This window comes from Engystomops pustulosus, chromosome 1 (assembly GCF_040894005.1).
Source record: "Engystomops pustulosus chromosome 1, aEngPut4.maternal, whole genome shotgun sequence".
Classification (NCBI taxonomy): domain Eukaryota; kingdom Metazoa; phylum Chordata; class Amphibia; order Anura; family Leptodactylidae; genus Engystomops; species Engystomops pustulosus.
The window spans coordinates 183,757,224-183,781,559 of record NC_092411.1 but is presented as its reverse complement, the minus strand read 5'-3'; the positions used below and the strand labels follow the sequence as shown (position 1 = coordinate 183,781,559).

Sequence of the window (24,336 nt, the reverse complement as noted above, 5' to 3'; positions counted from 1 at the left end):
TCTCCAGTCTAAGCAACTTGGAGATGTGGACGTTGAGGGCTTGGGTGTGTGGGTGGGTTGCGCTATACTTCCTTTTGCGCTCCAGCGTCTGGGGTATGGAGAGCTGAATGCTGGGGGATGCTGTGGAGGATCGTGGAGGCGAAGAAGGGGTTTTCGCACGGGAGGTGTTTGGGCCGGGGTCCTGGGCAGGGGGCTGACTAGCAGATGACACAGGGGAAGGAGCAGTGGTGTACCCGGCCGGAGGTGAACGGGCTTGGTGCCATTGAGTGGGGTGTTTAGCATTCATATGCCTGCGCATACTGGTGGTAGTTAAGCTAGTAGTTGTGGAACCCCTGCTGATCCTGGTTTGCCACAGGTTGCACACCGCAGTCCGTCGGTCATCCGGTGTTTCTTTAAAGAACCTCCAGACTTCTGAAAATCTAGCCCTCGCCACGGGAGCTTGACTACGGGAAACATTTGGTGCTGATGCACCAGCTCTGGCACTGCCTCTCCGTCTGGCCCCACCACTGCCTCTTCCAACCTGTTCTGCTATAGGACTCGCCTCCGTCTCAGAAGTACTGTGTTCACCCGGCCTATCAACCCAGCTTGGGTCTGTCACCTCATCATCCTCCGATCCCTCAGTCTGCTCCCCCCTTGGACTTCCTGCCCTGACAACAACTTCACCACTGTCTGACAACCGTGTCTCCTCATCGTCCGACACCTCTTTACACACTTCTTCCACTACGTCAATAATGTCATCATCACCCACAGACTGCGACCGGTGGAAAACCTGGGCATCGGAAAATAGCTCAGCAGCAACCGGACAAGTGGTTTGTGACTGTGGGAAGGGTCCAGAAAACAGTTCCTCAGAGTATGCCGGTTCAAATGCCAAATTTTGCTGGGAGGGGGCAGACTGCAGGGAAGGAGACTGAGGTGGAGGAGCTGGAGGAGTGCTGATTTCGGTGACATGGGTGGACTGCGTGGAAGACTGACTGGTGGACAAATGGCTAGAAGCATTGTCCGCAATCAACAGTGCTCTACCACGAGTCCCAGTAACTTGAGACATGATGAACCTAGGGAGTGTAGCTCTGCGGCGTTCCCCTGCTCCCTCATCAGCAGGTGGTGTCTCACCCCGCCCAGGACCACGGCCTCTGACCCCTGCAGTAGTTGGACGCCCACGTCCACGCCCTCATCCTCTACCCCTAGCCCTCGGGTTAAACATTTTCCAAATTAAAGTGTAAACTTTAAAAAAAAAAATTTTTGTGTTTATTTTTTTTATTTTTTTAAACAAAACAATGCTATCCTATTGCTATGGCTAGTTTCTAACCTACACTGACAGCATACAACTGGATTTTGTGCTGTGCCTGATGACTTTGAGTTATAAAAAGAAATAAACGTAAAAAAAAATAAATCAGCAGACTCTGCCTAATTCAAATCAAACCCCTAATAAATTGTCCCACTTCGGTGTTTGAGGTGGATATGCGTGTCACTAAGAGCTAAACACAACGGTCGCAAGTCTCCCAGCAAATTCCTCACAATATGGTACTAGCTGCACTACTAATGCCAGCAAGCCCAGCAACAAGCAAACAAAAAAAAGGAAAATATAACGCTATTGTAGGCCTAAGTAAGCCGTTGGGGTTCTCCTATGGCTATTTTCTAGCCTACACTGAAAGCACACTGCTTTGCAAGATTACTTTGAGCTATAAAAAGAAATAAAGGTAAAAAAAAATAAATCAGCAGACTCTGCCTAATTCAAATCAAACCCCTAATAAATTGTCCCACTTTGGTGTTTAAGGTGGATATGTGTGTCACTAAGAGCACAATGGTAGCAAGTCTCCCTGCAAATTACAATATGGTACTAGCTGCACTACTAATGGCAGCAAGCCCAGCCACAGGCAAACCAAAAAAAAGTAAAATAAAACGTTATTGTAGCCCTAAGAAGGGCTGTTGGGTTCTTGTAGAATCACTCCTGCCTAACACTATTCTAATAGAACACCCTAACACTTTCCCTGACCAGCAGCAGCTCTCTCCCTAGCGGCATCCAGACAGAGAACGATCCGAGCAGCGCGGGCAGGGGCTAGTCTATTCCAGGGTCACCTGATCTGGCCAGCCAACCACTGCTATCGACGTGTAAGGGTACCACGTCATGCTGGGTGGAGTGTAGAGTCTCCTGGCTTGTGATTGGCTCTGTTTCTGGCCGCCAAAAATCACAACGGCGGGAGATGCCATTTTCTCGAGCGGGCGAAGTATTCGTCCGAGCAACGAGCAGTTTCGAGTACGCTAATGCTCGAACGAGCATCAAGCTCGGACGAGTATGTTCGCTCATCTCTAGTCACTACTTGTTAGGTCACCTCTGACCCATGCCACAGGTCGATTTCTGCTGTATATTGGCAGCTTGCCGTGTAATGGTGGTCTTTTATAAATATTTTTTGATGTATGTTTTCTTAACAGTACAATAATAGAGGAGTCTTGTGTCATTAGGAATTGGCTGTACTAATGGTATGATGATTTACATTAACCCTTTCAGGACCTGGCCCTTTTTTGTTTTTTCATTTTCATTTTTTACTCCCCATGATCAAAAATCCATAACTTTTTTATTTTTCCATGTACAGAGCTGTGTGACGGCTTATTTTCTGCGTAACAAATTGCACTTCATAGAGATGGTATTGAATATTCCATGCCGTGTACTAGGAAGCGGGAAAAAAATTCCAAATGCAGTGAAATTGGTAAAAAAACGCATTTGTGCCGCCTTCTTGTGGGCTTGGATCTTACGGATTTCACTGTGCGCCCCAAATGACATGTCTACTTTATTCTTTGTGTCGGTACGATTACGGGGATACCAAATTTGTATAGGTTTTATAATGTTTTCATACATTTAAAAAAATTAAAACCTCCTGTACAAAATTTTTTTTTGGGATTTTGCGATCTTCTGGCGCTAATAACTTTTTTATACTTTGGTATACTGAGCTGTGGGTGGTGTCATTTTTTGCGGATTTTGATTACGTTTACAATGTTATCAATTTTAGGACTGTACGACCTTGTGATCACTTTTTATAGAATTTTTTAATTTTTTTAAATGACAAAAAAAGTGCCATTTTCGAATTTGGGCGCGATTTTCCGTTACGGGATTAAACGCAGTGAAAAACCGTTATCATATTTTGATAGATCGGGCATTTTCGGACGCGGCGATACCTAATGTGTTTATGATTTTTACTGTTTATTTATATTTATATCAGTTCTAGGGAAAGGGGGGTGATTTGAGTTTTTAGGGTTTTTTATTATAATTTTTTTTTTTTTAACTTTTTTTTATTTTTATTTTTAGTAATTTTCAGACTCCCTAGGGTACTTTAACCCTAGGGGGTCTGCACGATCCTATCATATACTGCCATACTACAGTATGTCAGTATATGGGGATTTTACTCCTCATACATTACAATGTGCTGATAGCACATTGTAATGCATGGGTTAACCAGAAGTAGCCTCGGGTCTTCGCGAGACCCGAGGTTACCATGGCGACGGATCGCCGCTCCCCGATGACGTCACGGGGAGCGGCGATCCTCGAAAAGATGGCGGCGCCCACGCGCCGCCATGCTTTTGAAGCCGCCGGCAGCATTGCCGGCGATCGAGGTGAAAACACCCGCGATCGGTGTTACCGGTAAGCCTTTGCTGCAATATGCAGCAAAGACTTACCGGCTATGGAGAGGGCTCAGCACGTGAGCCCTCTCCATGCACCCGCGGCCGACCCATGACGTGCTATTACGTCACGGGTCGTGAAAGGGTTAATATTATGCAGTATAGTGATATTATTTGTTAACCATATAATTATGTTTATTGTGCTTAGGATGGGAAGTACTTCAGCAATCCTTCTGAATCTGAATGATTTGTAAGTACAGTAAATTGGTATTAGAGGCCCAATCTTCAGCCTTTCCTAGGGTTCCACTATGTCTAAAAATGGCCCTGCACCCAGGTAGCCTGAGTACAGAGTGGACCCTGTAACATGGTAGAGGTATGTAAAGTGCTTATCTCTGCTTTATCCTTTTTGCCATCTGCAATGAAGGCATCCAAGTCTTTTCTCAGATCTAAGCTTTGAGTAAAAGACCATCTTCAGTAAGAAATTGTATTGATACTGTATAATACAGTACACTAGAAGATTACTGTGTATTTTACAGGTAAATAAATTCACCATGTAAAAGCTGTGGCAATTAAAATGTGAAAAAAATTAAAAATGGTTCAAAAACATTGCTACAACTGGGCAACTGTTACAACTTGGTCTATATGTTTAGCAAATTTTTACCCACATTAAAATTCATAAAAATGTAAGCAAATTGTTACATTTTGTTAAATCAGTTTGAAAAAATTCCGTTAGAAACAATCAAAAGATCAAAATGCATGCCCACTCGTCTATGGCTGGGCAAGCATACGTCCGGCACCATGGAGAGGAGGAGGGGTGACCCCTCCCCTCTCCATAGAGATCCACGGCGTGCGGGCCGTAACACTGGGAAATATAGAACACACGTGCGGCACCGTGTCACACTATGCAGCCATTGCCATCTATGGGCAGACTGCTTAGAGAGTCCTCGCCCACACTCTGGAACATTACACTGACCATCACTAAGTTATAGCTAAAAAGCTAAAGTTTGAGCTAAAACAGCAATAAAACTGAGTAAAATTGCAAAGTAACGGGTCAAAAACTATCCTTGCTGTGCATACATTAGTAGGGGATTAAAATTTGAGAACTTTCTTTCATGGACAAACCCCTTTAAAGCGAACCTGTCACCAGGACACACATTTTCACCCAATGACAGGTTCCCATAGCCTTTTTAACACTAATTAAAAATCTGCTTTTAGAATTTACATTAATGATTCTCCTTACGTTAAACAATAAATAAAAACCTACCATAGCTCACTATCAACAAACTGGAACCTGTCACAGGGGCTTCTGTTACAAGCAGGGTCGGCTCAAGGCTTCAAAGATCTAGCAGAGCAGAGAGGAGTTGATGATGATGACACCAGGGACTTGTAAAAATACTATTACAAAGGTAATGGACACCTGTCATCAGTTAAAGATGTGTGATCATGATGCCAGGTTCCCTTTAATTATTCATTATTAATTTCCTTTTTAAATATCAATATTGTTGACCTAGCCTTAGGATATGTTATCACTATAAGGTCAGTGGAAGTAAAATTTCCAGCATCTCCAACTATCACTTTAAACTGTGGTCTTTACATAATTGTACCAGGAGGTCCCCTAACTTACAGACGACCCCTCTGCCCACTGTGACCTCTGGTGAAGCTCTCTTGATGCTTTACTTTAGTCCCTGGCTGCAATGATCAGCTGTAAGGTGTCTGTACTGAGGCTTTATTAATAATCCTTGGTCCCATTACTGCTAATAAATTTAGAAAATCCAATTGTCCCTTGGACAAAAAAAAGTTTTGGCTGGAGCTACAATTATAATATATACAGTTCCGACTTACATACAAATTCAACTTAAGAACCTATCTTGTGCAACACCCCTGCCAATGCAAGTGTTAAACATGGTGTTGCGAAACTAAATCCTTCTCCATGGCATAGAGCTTCTAAGGAGCCTGATCAACTCACTAGGGGTCTCAAGTGCTGGATAATGGTAATGCAGCTGATAACTCTCTGCCTGAGGAGCAATGTTAACAATGTTGCCCAGTGAGATGTGTAACATTTGTAATGCCACAAGAAAGCTGCTAAGTTTATAAAACCCCCTGTGGCTGGAAAGTTCCAGGGTTCAGGCAAGAGTTCAGTGCAGAGATTTGAATAGTCCAGGTCAGTCCAGAAACTTGAAGATACAGAGTTGCTGAAAGGAGAGGTGTCTGTGGCATGCTGCCCTGACACACTTGGCCTGTGAGAGAACAACAGGCCCCAGCAGACCTCCACCCTTATGAGTCTACCCTACCTTGCTGATGGTGCAGCCAACTATTCCCTCCAACCTGAAGCTATCTTACCAGACTTAGTGCATCCCTGTGGGACCATATCTAACCATATCTATTCATCTGAAGTTGCTGCTGATGTGGCCATTGCCAAGTTCTAATAAAGGACTCTATGTTAAATGTTTTACCAATGTTGAGTCTGAGTGATCGATGTGCCAGGGGCACCAATGGTGCCCCACTCACCAACACCAGGGATTCCATATCTATATCGGGGTTGCCCCAGGGAGAAAACTACACCTTCAGCCTCTCCCTCCATTTTCATGTACATACAGCCTGCTGAAACCTGCCAGGCTGCGGACGAGGCCTCTCTTCGTTGGTACCAAGCACCATGACCACCGACGAGCATTACTCCACACCCAGCCAGCCACTAAGGTACATACGGCTGCGGCTCCCCCAAGTCACCAAAAAGGCTATATCCCAGTGGGGAATGTTTCACTTGTACTTAACCCGGGGACTGTCTGTACTTAATAGTGACACTAAATGTAGCTTAGGAAAAATAGCCAAAAAGCAGATTAAATTTATGGCTGAGGAGCTATTATTATATTATGCAATAACCAGAAGTGTTGGCGCTTTCTAGACTACAGATGATTACATAGAAATATGGTTAATTTTTTTGAAGAACTGATTGTGAATGCATACTAAAATGTATGCTTAGTGTAAACTCAAAAATATTGATGTACATATGGTGTACTGGGGCATAAACTAATGGGATGTAAATTGGAAAACTACCAAAATGCTTTTTCTTCTTAAGAACACTATACAGAATATTTCTGCCACTAATCGTTCTGAGCTAACAGAATTTTCTATCTGACAACTGCTAGTTTTCACTATACTTATTTTCTAAATATTTTGAATACGGTATTTAAAGTTATGATTGCGTAACTGGAAAAAATATAAAATATTTTAAAAATTTGAAAAGTGTTTGAAGGCATTCTAAAGATTTAAATAAAAGATGTCTATTGGAACTGTGCGATAACCATCAGCCTTGCAGTAAACCTTGGCCCTAGGCTACTTTTTATTTATATTTGATTTATTGAACAATATGCATCTATATAGACATTTTTAGTTGCCCATTTACATCTTTGTGCCCCCCTCTGTTATCTTAACAGTTAGAAATGAAAAATGGGACTCCATTAGTAAATTGCCTTGAAAACCAGACAACCCATACATCATATGCAATATAATGTCTTTTCTAAGCCACGTGTCTCATTTAGAGAACATGCCTATAATTATGATTCAGTCAGTTGCTACTAAAAGCTAGACAATCTAAACCATTAGTAATTTAACAAATGAGCTTCATACAAGACACCAAAAAAAAGGCAGTAAAGTGTGTGACTGAGTGATATTGTAATTTTTCTGTCTTTATACAAAGGAAAACACCACATTTTTTAATTTATAATTATTATAAGAAACATATTGTAAGCTAAGGTTATTCCTAAACATAATAAACAAAAATACTGTTACTGCTATTTACTATATATATGTAAGTAAATTTTTACCTGTCATTGCAGTGAAAATAATTATTTTATGGGTTCAAAACTCTTAAAAGGTCACTTACCGTTACTTACCATCGTTATTCTGGGGGGGGGCATGATATTTGGTAACTAGATAGATAGATATAAACCTATTAAAAGTTCTACAACACTTTTTTGATATGTAAAGTGAAGTCCCCTGGTTCAAATATGTCCTTTACCTCATAATCATTTCCGTATAATGGCCGGAGATTGGGGGTCATGTGATCCTAAATTACCATGACTTTGTGCATGCTCTATCTTCCAGGACCTTATGATAGTATTGAGTCTCATTACTGTTACTGCCCTGTACAGCACTGGTGACAGGGTAAGTAGTGAATTTATAAACTGAGTCACAGGACACTCCTTGTCTCCAGTACAGGGGGGGGGGGGGCAGTAATAATACTGAATACTGTTATTAGGTCCTGGAAATTAGAGCATAACAGACTGGTCAATGAATGTTTGGGTTCCATGACCCTCCATTTTTTGGACAGGAATCTGTGTTTATGTGGTAAAGGCATTTCTGAACCAGGGGCTTAAAGGGGTATTCCCATCTGGGCATTTACATTTAATTAAATTCATTTTCCATATGTAAACATTTCTTCAATTGGATGTTATTAAAAAAGATGTTCCTGTGTGAAGATAATTTCTCATAAATGTAGTTATTCTGTCCCTTAGAAACAAGATAGCTTCCTCGGATACGACCACGTCATACTCTGGCAGCGGTGGCCAGACTTGTGCTATAGAGTCCTGCCGAACCACCAGGATTAAGCGATCATTACCACAGGGCGGCTGTAGGACATGCAGTAACTCCCGGACATTTCATATACAAAAACCTTTTGTTTTTTTGTGCACTCAATCTATCAGACGTGGCCGTATCCGAGGAAGCTATCTCGTTTCTAGGGGACAACATGGCTACATTTATGAGAAATGATCTTCACACAGGAACATTTTATTTAATAACATCCAATTGAAGAAATGTTTATGTATGGCAGATTAATGAAACTGAATGTAAGTGCCCAGATGAGAATACCCCTTTAACTTTAGATATCAAAAAGAAATAAATAACTTTTAATAGATGTATAGATGTTCTCCACACATTATAAAAAAACCCTTGAGATAATGCGGCCAACCGGTTTAAGGTCTGTAGTTGGTACTATGGTACTATTTCAGCTGTTACTTACCTTTCATACAAGGCCATACATATCCTGTAGCCATTGAACCATTCCATGATGACCAAGCCAGTACTTACTATTTGGCACTTAGGAGGCATCGAGACAGATGTAGAAAAAGTATTGGTGAATAGACAAGTGCAGATTTAGACTCCACAGTCTTATTCTGTGCCAGATAAATCATGATGGGTGATCTATCTGGAGTAGTTTAGAAGTCTGGATGCGTACTTTACACCAGCTATTAGTTGGTCTAGTTATTGTCTGCATTCTCCGACACTCAGACTGAATTTTCAGTGGACAGCCTTTTAGGCGGAAATTACTCAGATTCTGGTGCAGACAGGTTAATGAATCTCCACCACTGTGTTGGGCGAGGACATGCCACACATCTTTGCTGCTTTGGTAGGTATTAGCTGTAAACACCGGGCACCAGCTCAGGGTGAGCTTGTGCCAGAGCTTACCTTTACTAGTGTTTTAAACAGCTATATCGTGGTTTACACACACTGATGAACAGACCCGAGGTAGCTTCGGCGCCGCGCGCGGCCGTGCGCGCGTGATGCCTCTGGCACTACCTATGGCCGCGCGCAGCGCCGAAGCAGCTTCGGGTCAATTCATCAAAATGTGTTTAAACCGCAATATAGCGGTTTAAAACACTAGCAAAGGTAAGCAAAGGTAAGCTCCGGCACCAGCTCACCCTGAGCTGGTGCCCGGTGTTTACAGCTAATACCTACCATTACCAGTGGTAGGTTTCCTTTAAATTTTAGAACAGTGTATCAATTTAGAAGGAACATGTGCAACACCCTCGCCGATGCAATGGCGCAGGAGTGTTTGCGAATACGTCCCACCTGCATGTACCCACATCACACTACATGGTCCTTATAGGACATAGGGGATATTGCAGTGGTGAATCCTGCCTGGCAAGGCAGAGGTTAAGTGTTTTGTATGATGCAAGATGCTATTGTCCAATGATCTGTATTACATCCTGTCCTTTGTAAGCTGAGATGTGATTGGAGGAGCAGCCACCACCTGACCAAAGGGAGGTAATAAAACCCCCTGGCCAGGAATGTTCTGGGGAGAATTCTAGTATGTCTATCTAGGGAGTGAGTGAGTAATCTCTGTCTAGCCCATACCAGAGCAGGAAGAGCCTAGCCCCTGCCTCTGAAGAGTGGAGCAAGAAGACTAGAGTTAGTATAGTGAGGAAAGGGGTATCATCTTACCTTTAAAGGTGATACCTGAAGCCCTACAGGACAAGCTGAAGCTTCCTACCAGGACACAGCTGCCTCCCAGCCTGCCCTCTACATCCAGGCTGGTGAACTATCTCCTGAGGCTCCCTCCAAAAGCATCTCAGCACTCCATCTACCTGTTAAAGGCACGTTGCCGCGGTTCCTGCCGGTTCAAATAAAGAACTGTAAGTTGTTTTCTTCAACTTCTGTCTCTGTCTGGTCCCTGCTAATACGGCTGCCTTCATCACCGGCACCCTGTCCATCACCCAGAGACTCACACTCGGGACATTAAGGGGTTGCCCCAGGGAGATCCGCTATAGCAGCCTCTCCCTCATTATTTCTTGCCAACACCACCCTGCTGGAGACCTGCCAGGCTGTAGGACAGCCCTCCGGTTCCCCATACCAAGCACCGTGACAATAGCGTGCCTAGGCCGCAACCGCCAGCCACTCAGGTACTGCGGGCCCCGGCTGACTCCAGGCCCCGAGAAAAGGCTAGGCCCCGGTGGGGGATGTTGCACATGTCATAGATGATAAGCTCTTGCGAGCAGGGCCCTCATTCCAGTTGTTCCAACTCACCATGGTATAACCTTGTAATGTCTTATTTTTTCTTTATATGTACTCCATAGTCTGTAAAGCATTGTAGAATATGTTGATGCTATGAAAATAAAGATGAAGAGGAACCTGTGAATTTAACAAAACAGCTAAAATGTTACAAAAAAATCTGAGTTGCCAGTTTGCAGTTGAGACTGTTGATGGTCTGTAAAGTGCTCTTTGGGATACAATGTCACCGATGGAGATTTCTTGCAGCACTATTAGTGGGTTGTTACTCCTTCCCCAACTGTGTACTGCGTACTGGGTAGGAGGTCATGACCTATTACACAGTTTTTTTTCCATATAACATATTTGATAGTGATAAAACTGTTGTGAAAACTGTTGCATTCTTTGATTTCTTTGTCACTTTTGTATTCCATAGAGCAATATGAAAAATAAGCATTGATTCTCACATAAATATTGACAATCTGGAACGTCTTCCTGATTCTGCACAAAATTAGTCTGTGCGCCACATTATTCTATTACAGTGTAGAAGCCGACAACTAGTTAGAATCACGCAGGATATAAATCCCCCTGTTTATATTTAATCATTTAAATTACTGGTACTTGACTGTGTCAATGTCTGAGAGGTTTTCAAGTTACTCAATGTATTTTCTATACAAATATTTAATATCAAAATATGATATAAAAATGTAGGTGTATTCCTGTCTTACAGGGTCATGAACTTTAGTAGAATTTTGAATAAACCAGTCCCTCTGTGCTTCATATAAGGTGAGATCCCACATGTATTTTCTCCCAGGTAACAAGATACCCTGAGTAAGGTCACACTAAAAAGCTATTCATTTCCTTTGAGTGCATTACACAGACGCTGAAGTGATGCTTTTCTTTATATTTTTCAAGGACTGCAAACGTCTGTCATCTCTGCCTACTTTGACCTCAGTTATTATGCATTAAAAGAAATAGAAAGCATCACTTATAAGAAACTGATACAGAATGAGACTGTCGAGTCCAACTCTGCACTGTCTAACCTCAGGACACTTTTTATAAATCTGCCCCAATGTTTTTAAACAATTCATAGGAAGGTGGCAATATTATTGCAGGAATTTACAGATGAAATTCAATTTGGTAAAAAATAAATGATAGCAGCAAAAAACAAAAGAGAGATATTGCCAGGTAAAGTAAAGATCTTTCTAGTGATCCTCTAGCAACCAGGGGACTGTCGGCTCTAGTAAGAAGGGCAGAGGGAGCACGGGCAAGGTTAGACAGGTGCTGGTAGTGGGGGATTCTATTATTAGGGGAACAGACAGGGCAATGTGTCACAAAGACCGTGCATACCAAACAGTGTGTTGTTTACCGGGTCCTCAGGTCCGACATGTTGCAGATCGGGTTGACAGATTACTGGGAGGGGCTGGTGAGGAACTAGCGGTCATGGTCAGTATTGGCACCAATGACAAAGTAAGAGGTAGGTGGAAGGTCCTTAAAAATGATTTCAGGGATTTAGGCCATTAGCTCAGGGCAAGGACCTCAAAGGCAGTTTTCTCTGAAATACTGCCTGTACCACGTGCCACACCAGAAAGGCAGCGGGAGATCAGGGAGGTAAATAAGTGGCTCAAAAGTTGGTGTAGGAAGGAGGGCTTTGGATAATGGAGAAGTGGGCTGACTTTGCTGTCGGCTACAGACTCTACAGTAGGGATGGGCTGCATCTCAGTGGGGAAGTGCAGCTGTTTTGGGGGAAAAATGGCTAGGTTGGAGGATTGTTTAACCCCTTAAAAACGGCCCCTTTTTTGATTTTGTGTCTTTATTTTTCACTCCCCACCTTCAAAAATCTATAACTTTTTTTTTTCCAAATAAAGAGCTGTGTAAGGGCTTGTTTTCTACGTAACAAATTGCACTTCATAGTGATGATTCTAAGCCGTATACTGGGAAGCGGTGAAGAAAAAAATTCTTCTTTTTGCCGTCTTCTGGCGCTATTAACTTTTTCATACTTTGGTGTACAGACCTGTGGGTGCTGTCATTTTTAGAGACTTTTGATGACATTTTCAGCGCTTCTATTTTTAGGACTGTGCGACCTTTTTATCACTTTTAATCGAATTTTTAATAATTTTTAAAATGACAAAAAAGTGACATTTGCCACTCTGGGCGCTATTTTACTTTCTGGGGGTTAAACAAAGTGAAAAACCATTATTATATTTTGATAGATCGGGCATTTTTGGACGCAGGGATATCTAATGTGTTTATGATTTTAACTGTTTATTATATTTATATGACTTCTCGGGAAAGGTGGGGGTGATTAGAATTTTTAGGTTTATAATTTTTTTTCTATTTTTCTTAAACCCTATGCCGTCTGATTGATCCTACCATATACTGTATATGGTGATTTTGCACATCATCTATTACAATGTCCAAATCGCACATTGTAATAGATAGCCTAAAACTTGATAGCCTCGGATCTTTGTGTTACCTGAGGCTGTCATGACAATGGATAACCCTCCCTGATGATGTCACGTGGAGCGACGATCACAGCCAAGATGAAGCCTGTGAGGCTGCTACATGCTCCCCCCAACGCAAAAAGACGTACAGGTACGTCTTTTTGCGCTATGGGGTTAAACTAGAGACTCGGGGGGAGGAGAACTACACTTGTGCAGGGCAAGTGTAGATAGGGAACTGGGAAGAGTCATAGTCCATGGGGGAGGAAGGAGGGCTGAAATAAGATTATGGAATAAGAACTAAAGGAATAGGGATAGGGAACACCATATACAGTGTCATGATAAGGACATCGTTTTCATCTTCTACAAATCCCTGGTCAGACCACATATAGAATATTGTGTACACTTTTGGGCACCAGGGTATAAAAAGGATATAGTAGAGCTGGAACGGGTGCAGAGGAGAGCAACCAAGATTATTAGGGGAATGGGGGGACTAGAATACATTGATAGATTACAAAATTTGGGATTATTCAGTTTAGATAAAAGACAACTGAAGGGAAAACCTCATTACAATGTACAAATACCCTCACGGGCAGTACATTGGATATCTTCAAAGGGCAGTGGGCATGCTCTATGTCTAGAGGAGAGACGGTTCTACCATCACCATAGATAAAGGTTCTTTACTGTAAGAGCAGTGAGACTATGGAACTCTCTGCCGCAGGAGGTTGTTATGGTGGACTCTATGTAAATGTTCAAGAGAGGCCTGGATGACTTTCTGGAGAGCAGAAATATCATGGGTTATGGGGATAAAACATTTATTTAAGTCTTAAAGGTTGGACTTGATGGACTTGCATCTTTTTCCAGCCTTATATACTTTGATACCTAAGAACTAAGAAGAAGTTTGTCATTTAAGATATCAGGAGCTTTAGAGAAACATTTAGTATTATAGAATAATGACTGTTTATATGATATACTAAGCAAGTTGTGTGTGCTACACAAGGGCCCTATTATGTACTCTACATTCCACTATAATTTTACATGTGAAAGAACATAGCTTCAGCTGTTTTGGATATTAGGAACCATCTGTTCACATTAGAAGAAAGAAAGGTAAACTAAGCAGGTGATATAACAATAAGCTTAATCCATTCTGTCTACTCTAAAGCACACAGCAATTACTGACTCATTATGTTACATCACATACATCAAAGGAAACTTTATGATAATATGGGCTGGTTAAGACTGTGCTAGATATGATAACATTTTGCTGACATGGATTTTGAAGACTGCTGTAGAGATTCCCTGCATTCTAGTGACATCTGCTTAAGGGATGACTACATGCTAACACACATATCTTACACATACACTGGCATGTACTCTGTCTGATGTGGTTTGTTTGATTTTTCTGTTGGCACCCGGGCCTTCGCCCCAGCACATCAGACAGGACTCGAAGAATCTTCCTGCAGTTCCAAGCAACTTAAAAGATGCTGCTTTCAGTCATATTTTGATACTTTCTTCACTACTTGGGGCTGTAGGAAGAGGGAGAATGTGTAGACAGGACTGAATTATCTTTGGAGGACCTCCTGCTGGCCCCTATAGGTCTATAGAGTGACACTGGAAAGAAGCTAAAATTATGCAAATTTTCCATCTTTCTACTGTGTTGCTGTCCTCAGAAGGCCAATATGATTGTTGAAGAACAGGGAGCAGTAAGTTACTGCTTTCATTGGTTGGCACCTCGCGATAAATAAGGGGGGTTTTGGGTGTCTTTTTTGGCACTCGGCCACTAAAAGGTTCGCCATCACTGTTGTAGCTGGACAAAACTTACTAGGCGAGATCTATCACCATGTTTTCTGGTTTCTGATACTGCTTTTTGAGACTCAGCTGAGACTAAAATTTCTCAAAAACAGTACAAGAAGCCAGACAACATAGTGATATATTTTCTCCATTGCTTTAATAAGGTCCAGTTCATACTACATTTCGGTATTATCCTCTATCTCTATAACAACAGAAGTCCAATTTGTTTTTCTATCATCCTCAGATTCATTCAGCCACGTTCAGATAGCATTTGAATTGTGTTTTAACTAAACAATGTTATGGGGTATTGATTAAATATTGTTAGGGGGTATTTTATTGGAGATTGACTGGGAGATCTCCAACGCTTCAAAACAATCTTTAAGTCTAGTTTCAGCTGTGACACACTGCTGATATTAGTCACGCATAAGTTATATTCCTTCATGCCTAACAAACATACCCTTGGGTCAAAACACAATGTAAAATGCTAGAAAAATGTTATCAATGACCAGACCATGTTGGGTTTTTACTAGCTCTCCAATGACTACTTGTCCTACTAGTAAGAACACTTTGAACTTTATGAGGTAAGAGCAGCCTATTAGTTATGTAGAACACTTTACTGCAGAAACCCAAAACATTTTCCAGACTTCATAGTGCTTATGTTACATCATTTTAATGAACATAGCTGTTCAACTCAATCCTGTCTGCCCACTGACAAAAGACATCCGTGGGTGTGGGTCCTGAGTTAGCAGTTTCTCATACTCCCATATAGGGATCTGGACCAGGAGTAGTCAAAAGTGGTATATTACCGCTTCTGCCTTCTCCTTTCTTCACCCCATAGCGCTGAAGTAGAGCTATGCAGTGAATACATTACCCATCGTGGCCATCACATATCTGCCAGGTCTACAGGGGTTAATCAGAGCTGCTTAATTAAAAAAAAAACAAAAAAGAAGAATGTGGAAATGTTCCCCAGGAGTCTTTTTTTATGGAGGTCATATTAAGTTAAAAAAATATTAATAAATATTTAGAAATAAAGATTAATATATACCAATAAAATAAAAAAATCCCTCTTTACACTATTTTATATATCAAAATAACCCTCACACACTAAAGAATTAATTTATAATGGTCATTTTTAGTTACTTTCAAAACTGAAAATATATATATTACACATTAAAAAGTATAGATTTTTCTCCAGTTTTTTGTATATTTAATCTACTGAAAAAGTAGGGTTTTTTTTTAACTATCTCTATGTGTCATGAAAAAATGCAGCACATTTTTTAAGGTATAGCACAAAAACAAAGTTATAACCCTTAGGGTACATTCACATAGAATGCTCTATCTTTTCCCTGTACACGGTGCAGAATGGTGACACACCTCCATTGCAGTCTATGGGGACGTATATATGGCTGCAAATTTACGGCCAGATATACCTTCCCCAGGCGGATGAAAATTTAACATATCCAAGTTATTTTAGAAATTCTTTATTTTTAAAATAACAAATGTTATACCATACCACCAAAATAACTTGATAACATAACCCAAATGTTTGCTTATGTTGGCATGGTTTTTTATAAGTCCTCCCATTTTGTAGGATGTTATGAACTTTAGGTGCGATTTTTCCTGCTTTTTCAGGAAAATCATCAAGACTCAGATGTTTTCAGGGACAATTCAGCTTTCAAGTGACTTTGAGAGACCTACTCATTCAGAAAGAATAAAATGTCAAAATGCACCATTACGTAAGCACCCAATATTTTGCATTGTGTATACATTTGTAAACGCAATGCAAATGACACATGTGAACTTACCGTTATTGTATAGAATGTTAGTGACATGGCAATAGCAAATATGTAGGGGGGAGACTTTATTAGGTATTTCTACAGAAGTGAGGTGTTTCAGGGACAGTGTTTTGTTTTTATTTATAATAAAAATGATCTTCACTTAATGTTTTTACAATTTTTAAACTTGAACAAGCATTGCTCTGATTGCTTATTTAATTCCAAATCAAAGCAATACTAATCTATAGTAGTGCAGTGTAATGTTACTGATTGAGCATGCAGGAACCAGAAGCCTTTGGCACTAGCTCACAAGCCATAGTACTGCATGGGCTGGCAAGTCACCACCACCGGGTACGTTCAGCGTCGGGAAGGGTTTAAATGTGATGAAATCAATGTAATTTTAATAGCTCCATGTGCTTTCTATTATTTCTTTTAAAATGGAAGAAACTAATAGATAGCAAAATGCTGATGCACCAAAGTTGTGACTATTTCATACACAGGAAAACTGGCACACAGGTCATGATATATTGGGGCAAGAATCTTGAAGTTAAACAAGCAAATTAAACAGCAACATAAGGTGGCTCTGATGTAGTTACAAAATATCTAAGCACAATGTACAATTAGCTAACATAATACTTCATAGATATACCCTTTCCAATATATGTTGAATGGCAGTGCAAGAGATGATGAATGTGATGTGGGTGGCAATTTCCAACATTCCTATAGTATTAAATGGAGAGACATGATGCACACTCCACTCGCTGTTCCAAAGATAAGTGAGAAGAGAACCATTGTCTTTGGTTAAGTGGGGGCTTCAGCAGTTAGACAAACACCTTTCCTGTGGAGAGAGGACAGCAATAGCATTTTGGACAATGTGAAATATTTGCAAGTAAATATTTAGGTGAAAGTAAATTCTGCACATCAGCCAAATCTATACTCATCTATGTAAATGAGGCATCCTCCTGAGGCATAATGAGCTTACAAGTGAAGACCTCCTGTTGTCTCTTGGTGTTATTTCTGCTTGGTTTGCACTTACCAATAAAATTCTGTTCCACTGGGAAGGTAATTCACAGAAATATCCCGCTAGCTATTTCACAGATGTGGCAATTTTCCTAGTAGGTGTTTGATTAGAATTAGTAGTCTGAAACTGTGCTTGGAGGCCCAGCCACTTACAATTTTAAGGCTGCTCTTTTTTAAGAAAATTACATTGTGAATCTCTGGGACAACAGAAACATATTACATGTATTGCTTGGTTAATGAATTAATAATTAATGGTTAACTAAGATAAATGTATTAGGTATTAAGGAGAAATGTGTAGTTTAGTCAGGATGTGTATGCCAATCATCACGTTACTTGCTTTATTGTCCTAAAAAAAGCAATCATCGATTTACATTTTACAGGCTTGTATTTGGCAATTATTTCTTTTCAGGAAATTGTAATGAATGTTGCATGTGGCGTTTCTAATCTTAAAATTCAAATTTAAATGGTGCTGCTAGTCCTGCAGGGGCGAGAATGCTTCTGCCGATCACCCTGGAAGCAGACGCTTCCAGCGCCATGTCCATAACCAGGGCAAGGTTCACACTCTAGACGAGCTCCAGGCCTCCACGGCACGTCACCGGCGAGGCGACCCTCGCCCACATCACATTCCGCCATCCACCGGTCACCCTTCCACACATGGAAGTCTCCGGTCTCAGCTCTACCCCTGCCCTCTCGCCCCATGGTCTCCACCCCAGGGTTCTCGATACCCCGTTAAATTCACTGTATAAGTCTATCGATTCGACCGTTACTTAGACAAAATCTTTGCTACTTTCCCATCCCTGGGAGCTCCCTGGACCTCGCGACCAGGAACCACTTCCACGAGAGTGGCTAGGGGAGGGTGGTTTTGCCATCTTGGACAAAATTCCACACTTTGCCATCTTCTTCACTCGCGGTCACCTCCATAAGATGGAGCAAAGCACCGGGAGCTCCCTGGACCTTGCAGTCGGGAATCACTTCCATGAGGGCGTCCATGGGAAGGGTGGTTTTGCTGGTCACCACCACAAATGCACCAAAGATGGCTCTCAGGGCATAGATGGTTCTAGGGATCCCAGGCAAGCCACTGGGCAACTTCCAGGGCCATATCCCTTCCAGGGCCCCACTTACCTCCAAGTGTGGCCAGAGGAACCACTTCTATAAGCCCGGTTAGGTCTCCTGGAGTCCGATGGAAGTATTCCCTACTTCCAGGGTACATGTACCTAACTAGAACTTACCACCAAGTGTGGCAGGGGACCACTTCCAAGTGGTCAAGTTGGCCGCTGTTAGTGCTCATGGAATTGAAGGGTGAAGCGATTCTAAGAGCGGTGGCTGTCATGTGTGTGTCATACTAAAACACAGCATTGTTTGAAGACCACACATGCCATATTTAAGCAGTGACAGTGAACCTATGGCACGGGTGCCAGAGGCGGCACTCGGAGCCTTTTTTTTGGGCACCCGGGCCATCGCCCCAGCACACCAGACAAGACTCAAAGAATCTTCCTGCAGTTCCAAGCAACTTAAAATATGCTGCTTTCAGTCATATTTTGAAACTGACTTCGCTACTTGGGACTGTAGGAAGAGAGAGAATTAGACAAGGTCGAATTATTTTTGGAGGACCTCCTGCTGGCCCCACAATTCTCTGTGTACAGAAGGAAACTGGAAAGAAGCTAAAATGATGAACATTTTCCATCTTTCTACTGTGTTGCTGTCCTTAGAGGCCAATATGCTTGAAAGTTGTTGAACAGGGAGCAATAGGTTACTGCTTTCATTTTTGGTTGGCACCTCACGATAAATAAGCAGAGTTTTGGGTTGTAGTTTGGGCACTCGGCCTCTAAAAGGTTCGCCATCACTCCCCTACAGGCTCTCTGCACCCAGGAAATACCTGTTTTTAACATGATTCATCATGATTCAATTCAAATAAAATTTATAAAAAAAAATTTGCCCATCTAATCAGAACGGTCAACAGCAGATTCGGATTCTGGTACTGGAATGGTCATGGTGATTGGTCCGCAGGAATTGTGCACCAGCCTGATAGTAGATGCAGGCTGGGAGAATTTAGATTGAGCTATGTCCAAACTGTTGAAGCTGCAGCTCTGGGTTAGAGGCTCCTAGGATTGGTTTCTGTGACAGCACTGAAGGTGTGCTGCACACACTGCCTCTCTGTTTACTCTGTGGTAAGACCTGAGGCCATGTGCTCTCACTGCACAGGAGTTTTGTACTCCCCCTGGTCAGGTGGTAACACCTCTCCAATCACAGTCCAGTTTACAATACAGCCACATCATTGGATAACTACTTATACCCATTTAACTATTGCCTTTCCAGGCAGAATCTACAGCTGCTATATAATGTCCAAATTCTAGAACCTTCATAGAGTGTTTGTGACTCCCCCTAACAGCTGCTGACCTGAAGAGGGCACTATTCGCAACTACCGCCTGCCTATTTATTGGCAAGCGTGTTGCAATTGCCTTTGTAAATACAAAGCAAATACCATATGTAAACGTACCCTAAGGACTGTTAAATTAGTTGGAGAACATTGTGAACAACCATTTTCAAGTCAACCTACAGATTCTCAATGGGGTTAGGTTTGGGCTTTGAGTGAGGCATTATAACACACAAATAACCCACCATTGTGCTCCTAAGCATCCAGACTATTATCACAATAGGCACTTGCACTGTTTTGGGGAGGAGCTTGGCCAAGTTGTCTATGCATTTCCATTGAAACCCAATCATATTACCAATCATATTAGTTTTAATTAGAAATGTATATGCGATTGGGCCCCTTCCTGTGGCATTTACATTGCATTTCTAAAAGCTATGCAAGGGCCACATGTTATCATGGCCTAATAAAAATGGTTGCTCAGATAATGAAAATACTTGGATCTGACCCATCCTTCTTTCCCATTGTGGGTATCAATAGTCACATATGGAATAATGTAAATAGGGTCAAGTATTTTCATTAAGGTCGCGTTCTCAAAGTCTGTAGTAGTTTAACACAAGTCATGGAATTCCACGGTCACTTAAAAATGCAGACCTTAAAATACACTGTATTAAGTACCTTATAAATTCAGTGTTGCTGTTCTGCTCTATGGAATTCCACATTTCATTTGCTTCACGGGACCAGAGAAAGTTGGTGTTAATTCCAGGGATGAAAAGATGACATAAATGATATATTCTTGTATATGACAAAAGCAAAGTAAAGTAGACATCTAACATATTCACATGCATACATAAATACATTATAAAATGAGAAGTCAACTACTGTTTTTCATACAACTACCGTATTTTTTGGACTATAAGGCGCACAAAAATCCTTTGATTTTCTCAGAAATCAAAGGTGCGCCTTATAGTCCAGTGCGCCTTATATATGAACCATACTTATTGACAACAGCTGCCTTAAACTGTGCACAGGTCTGCCACCTGCTGGTCATTCATCCTTATAATCAGGTGCGCCTTATATATGAACCTAGACGTTTTAGCAGGCATTTATGGATGGTGCGCCTTATAATCCGGTATGCCTTATAGTCCGAAAAATACGGTATATACAAACTCTTACACAGGGCCGGCACCAGCACTTGGCATACCTGGGCAAGTGCCAGGGCCCAGAGCTCCTGGGGGGGGGGGCACATAAGAATGTACATAAGGAATCCATGGGGATGAGAGGGGTTGTATCTAATGAATCCATAGGGTGAGAGGGCTATTTGGTATGTTAAAATAGGGAATATTCTAGGGAGACGGTTTTAGTTTCTGAATTTTTAATGCTGCCACATGAAATCACTGCAAAAGAACCAACTGAGGCCCTTTGCTCAGGGGCCTGCTGAAACCTGGAGCCGACCCTGCTCTTACATACTAAGTAGTGTACCTACTAGAAGCATCAAGATACATATGTCAATTCTAATAACCAAAAATTTCCAACCTTAATAAGAGAAATTTTAGCTCTTAAATACATAATCCTTTGTCTTTTTGTTCATTTCTCTGTTGTGAAGTGGTGTGACACACTTTAATTTAAATTATCAGTTGCCACATAAGCCTTGTGGTTGCCATAGAGGTGCCAAATGTTATTTTAGTACTGCATAAGTGTAGCTACTCTCTAACAGTTAAATGATCAAAGTATATTTATACAGTGTTCCCATCAACCCTTTGAGGGTAACCAGAAAGTTAGAGAGCTCCTCGGTAGCCAAATCACAGTGCTCCCCAGGAGCAAAGTCACTGTGCTCCTCCGTAGCCATCTTACAGTAGTCCAGTATCTAACTCGCAGTGGAGCCTAATAACCATCGGTCTTACCATCGTTGATGCAAGGGTTGCACAGCACAGCTAGTCACTAAAACTGTGATTAAGCACTAGAGCATTGAGCCAAAACAGGTTTGCAGGTTTGATTCAGCCCGCGGGGCTTGTGGTCGACACCCATGTTGTTGAGGTAAAACAGTTAGGCCCCTTCCACACTAGCGTTTTTCATGCGTGAGTTCTGCGCGTGCTTTTGACGCGCCGAACTTGCATTGCACTCTGTCCTATTGTTTCCAGTGGGCTTGTCCTTATGTGCGTTTTTTTTCACGCGCGTGCATGCGTTTTATTTCACGCGCGTCAAAATTGCAGCATGCTCTACTTTTGCATTTCACATGCGTTTTTCCCGCCCCATTCAAGTCTATGGGGACGCATTAAAAACGCATTGCACTCGCGAACATTGCAAGTGCAATGCGTTTTAAATGGATGGGTTGCTAGGTGATGTTAAAAAAAAGTCAGGAAGTAGTGTGCATGAGTAGGCCTGGGACATTTCTCATTAGTAGTGTGCTGCTTTGCGTATACTTATCAAGATGCCCAGAACTCTTGATGTGGAGAAACTGATCTCCTTGGTTCATGCCCATCCTGCATTGTTGGATAATCGGAGGAACGATTACCATGACCGCTTCAAGAATGAGACGATATGGCTGGAAATCAGCAAGGAGCTCTTGGGCCAAAAGTGGTCTAAAATGTCCCCAGATGAGCGCGAGCTTGCATGTAAGTTTTATCATACTTTTTTGTTATTTGAAATGTTCTATTTCAAAGTGTGTATTTTACCAGTGTGTTACTATTTTGTGATAATGACTTTGCCTCTGTTTTTACTAGGCAAGGACGTGCAGCAGAGGTGGCGGAGCTGCCGCGGCCAATTTAAGAAGGATCTGCGTGCCCAAGAAGGCCACAGTGGCTCATCTCACTCACGAAAGCGTCCCTATTGCTATCGGGAGCAGATGCATTATTTAACCGACATTTTTGCAATGTCCCGTAAGTTAGCCTTTTTTTGCTTTTTAAAGGGATCTTTTCTGTCTATACATGTGCCTTATAATAGTTTTTGCACTATATATAGTTGTGAGCAATTGCACATGTAGGTTTTTGTCTATGTCGGACACCAAACATTTGTGCAAACACAGCATAATTTTGTGTTTTTTGTGTATATGTATGTTATTTTTGTCAGCGTCAAGTATATGTTCGTTTTTTTGGTTTTGTTTAAGTGAATTTTCATCATGTCAAAAATAATACTTTTACATTTGCTTAATCCAAAAATTCGGACAGAAGATAATTTAGACACGGAGGCAGAGGATGCAGCTATTCACCCCCCTGTTGCGCCGTCATCTGATGTGGCGACGGTAGACAGGGAACCGCCGTCTGCTGCTGAGGACGACACTGCAGGCCCATCCTCGGCAGTACCCGAACCCCTGCAGGTGGCTGAACCAGGGGAAGGATGGAGTGCATCTCCTGTCCCCCGAGGACGTCGTGCAAGAAGGGCTGTCCCGGGCAGAGTGGTTGATGAAACTGTATTGAATTATTTGGGCCGCAGGGCACAGGAAGACACAATTGTGACCTACCTGTGAAGTCTTGCAGACCACATGCGCCGGGTGCCGCAGGAACACCTCCTCCGGTGTTAGGGGGCATTTTCTATAATTCTTGATGCCTGCTGTCCCCCCAACAATCCCACTCCGGTATTTGAGGCCCTGGAGCAGTGGCGATTGTATGGGATATTGCCCCCCGACCCCAGCCTATGCCACCACCAACACCACCTCCTCCACCTCAGGCCCACCAGAGTTATTATTCTGGAACATACCCTGGGCAAAATTTTGGCCATTCACAAAGCCAAATTTATTTTGGTTCTGGTGCTCCTACTATGCATCAACCACACCAGCACTATGCAAGTGGCAGCCAGAGTTATCATGGCCGGCCATCCTCTGGGTTAGTTCCCCCACCTTCTCCAGCGCCAAGAGCTGAGAGGCCCGATTCACCCGCACAACATTTTCTGCATTTGTAAGTTCTTGAATATTTCTAATTTTTGTTTTTTCTGGCTATTCTGCCTATTTTTTGTGGGTTAATTATATTTTGGCCAAAAGTGTGCCTTTTTTATTTTTTGTTGAAAATAAAAAAAAATTTGTATATAGTATTTAGGTCTTAAGCATTTATTTCATAGATTTGGGTATTGTCTTGATATATGAAAATATTATTCAGATACATACGTAGTATAACCGAAAAGTAAAATAAAACAGATGAAATCCAAATTACAGATACATATTCTTTTACACATCCAAATCCCCATCAGTAGACATAAAATAATCTGCAAATTGATTTCGAAATGCATTCCAGCTAAAGCAGGTCTTGCATGATGAGTGGGTTCAGTAGTAGCAACATCGGCATCTATTTCTGGCTGTGAGTTCTCAGGCTGGTCATACATACGACAATAATTATGTAAAATTACACATGCTTTGATGACACAAATGACATTTTGTGGAGATAGCTGCATTGATTATTGAAAAACCCTCCATCTGCTAGCCAAAATACCAAATGCGCACTCCACAAAACGATGAGCACGGCCCGGCCGAACATTAAAATTTCTGCGCCTTAAATCCAACCCACGGCGTGGGAAAGGGCGCATAACATGATATGCGAGTGCAAATCCCTCATCTGCCACTATAACAAAT

General features: G+C 41.9%; 1 protein-coding gene across 1 annotated transcript in view; it reads left to right on the top strand.

Annotated features, from left to right (window-relative positions):
• The window catches only part of RASGEF1B (RasGEF domain family member 1B), a 267,226-nt gene that overhangs the window by 184,761 nt on the left and 58,129 nt on the right, over positions 1-24,336 (top strand). The gene's annotated exons all lie outside the window — the stretch shown is intronic.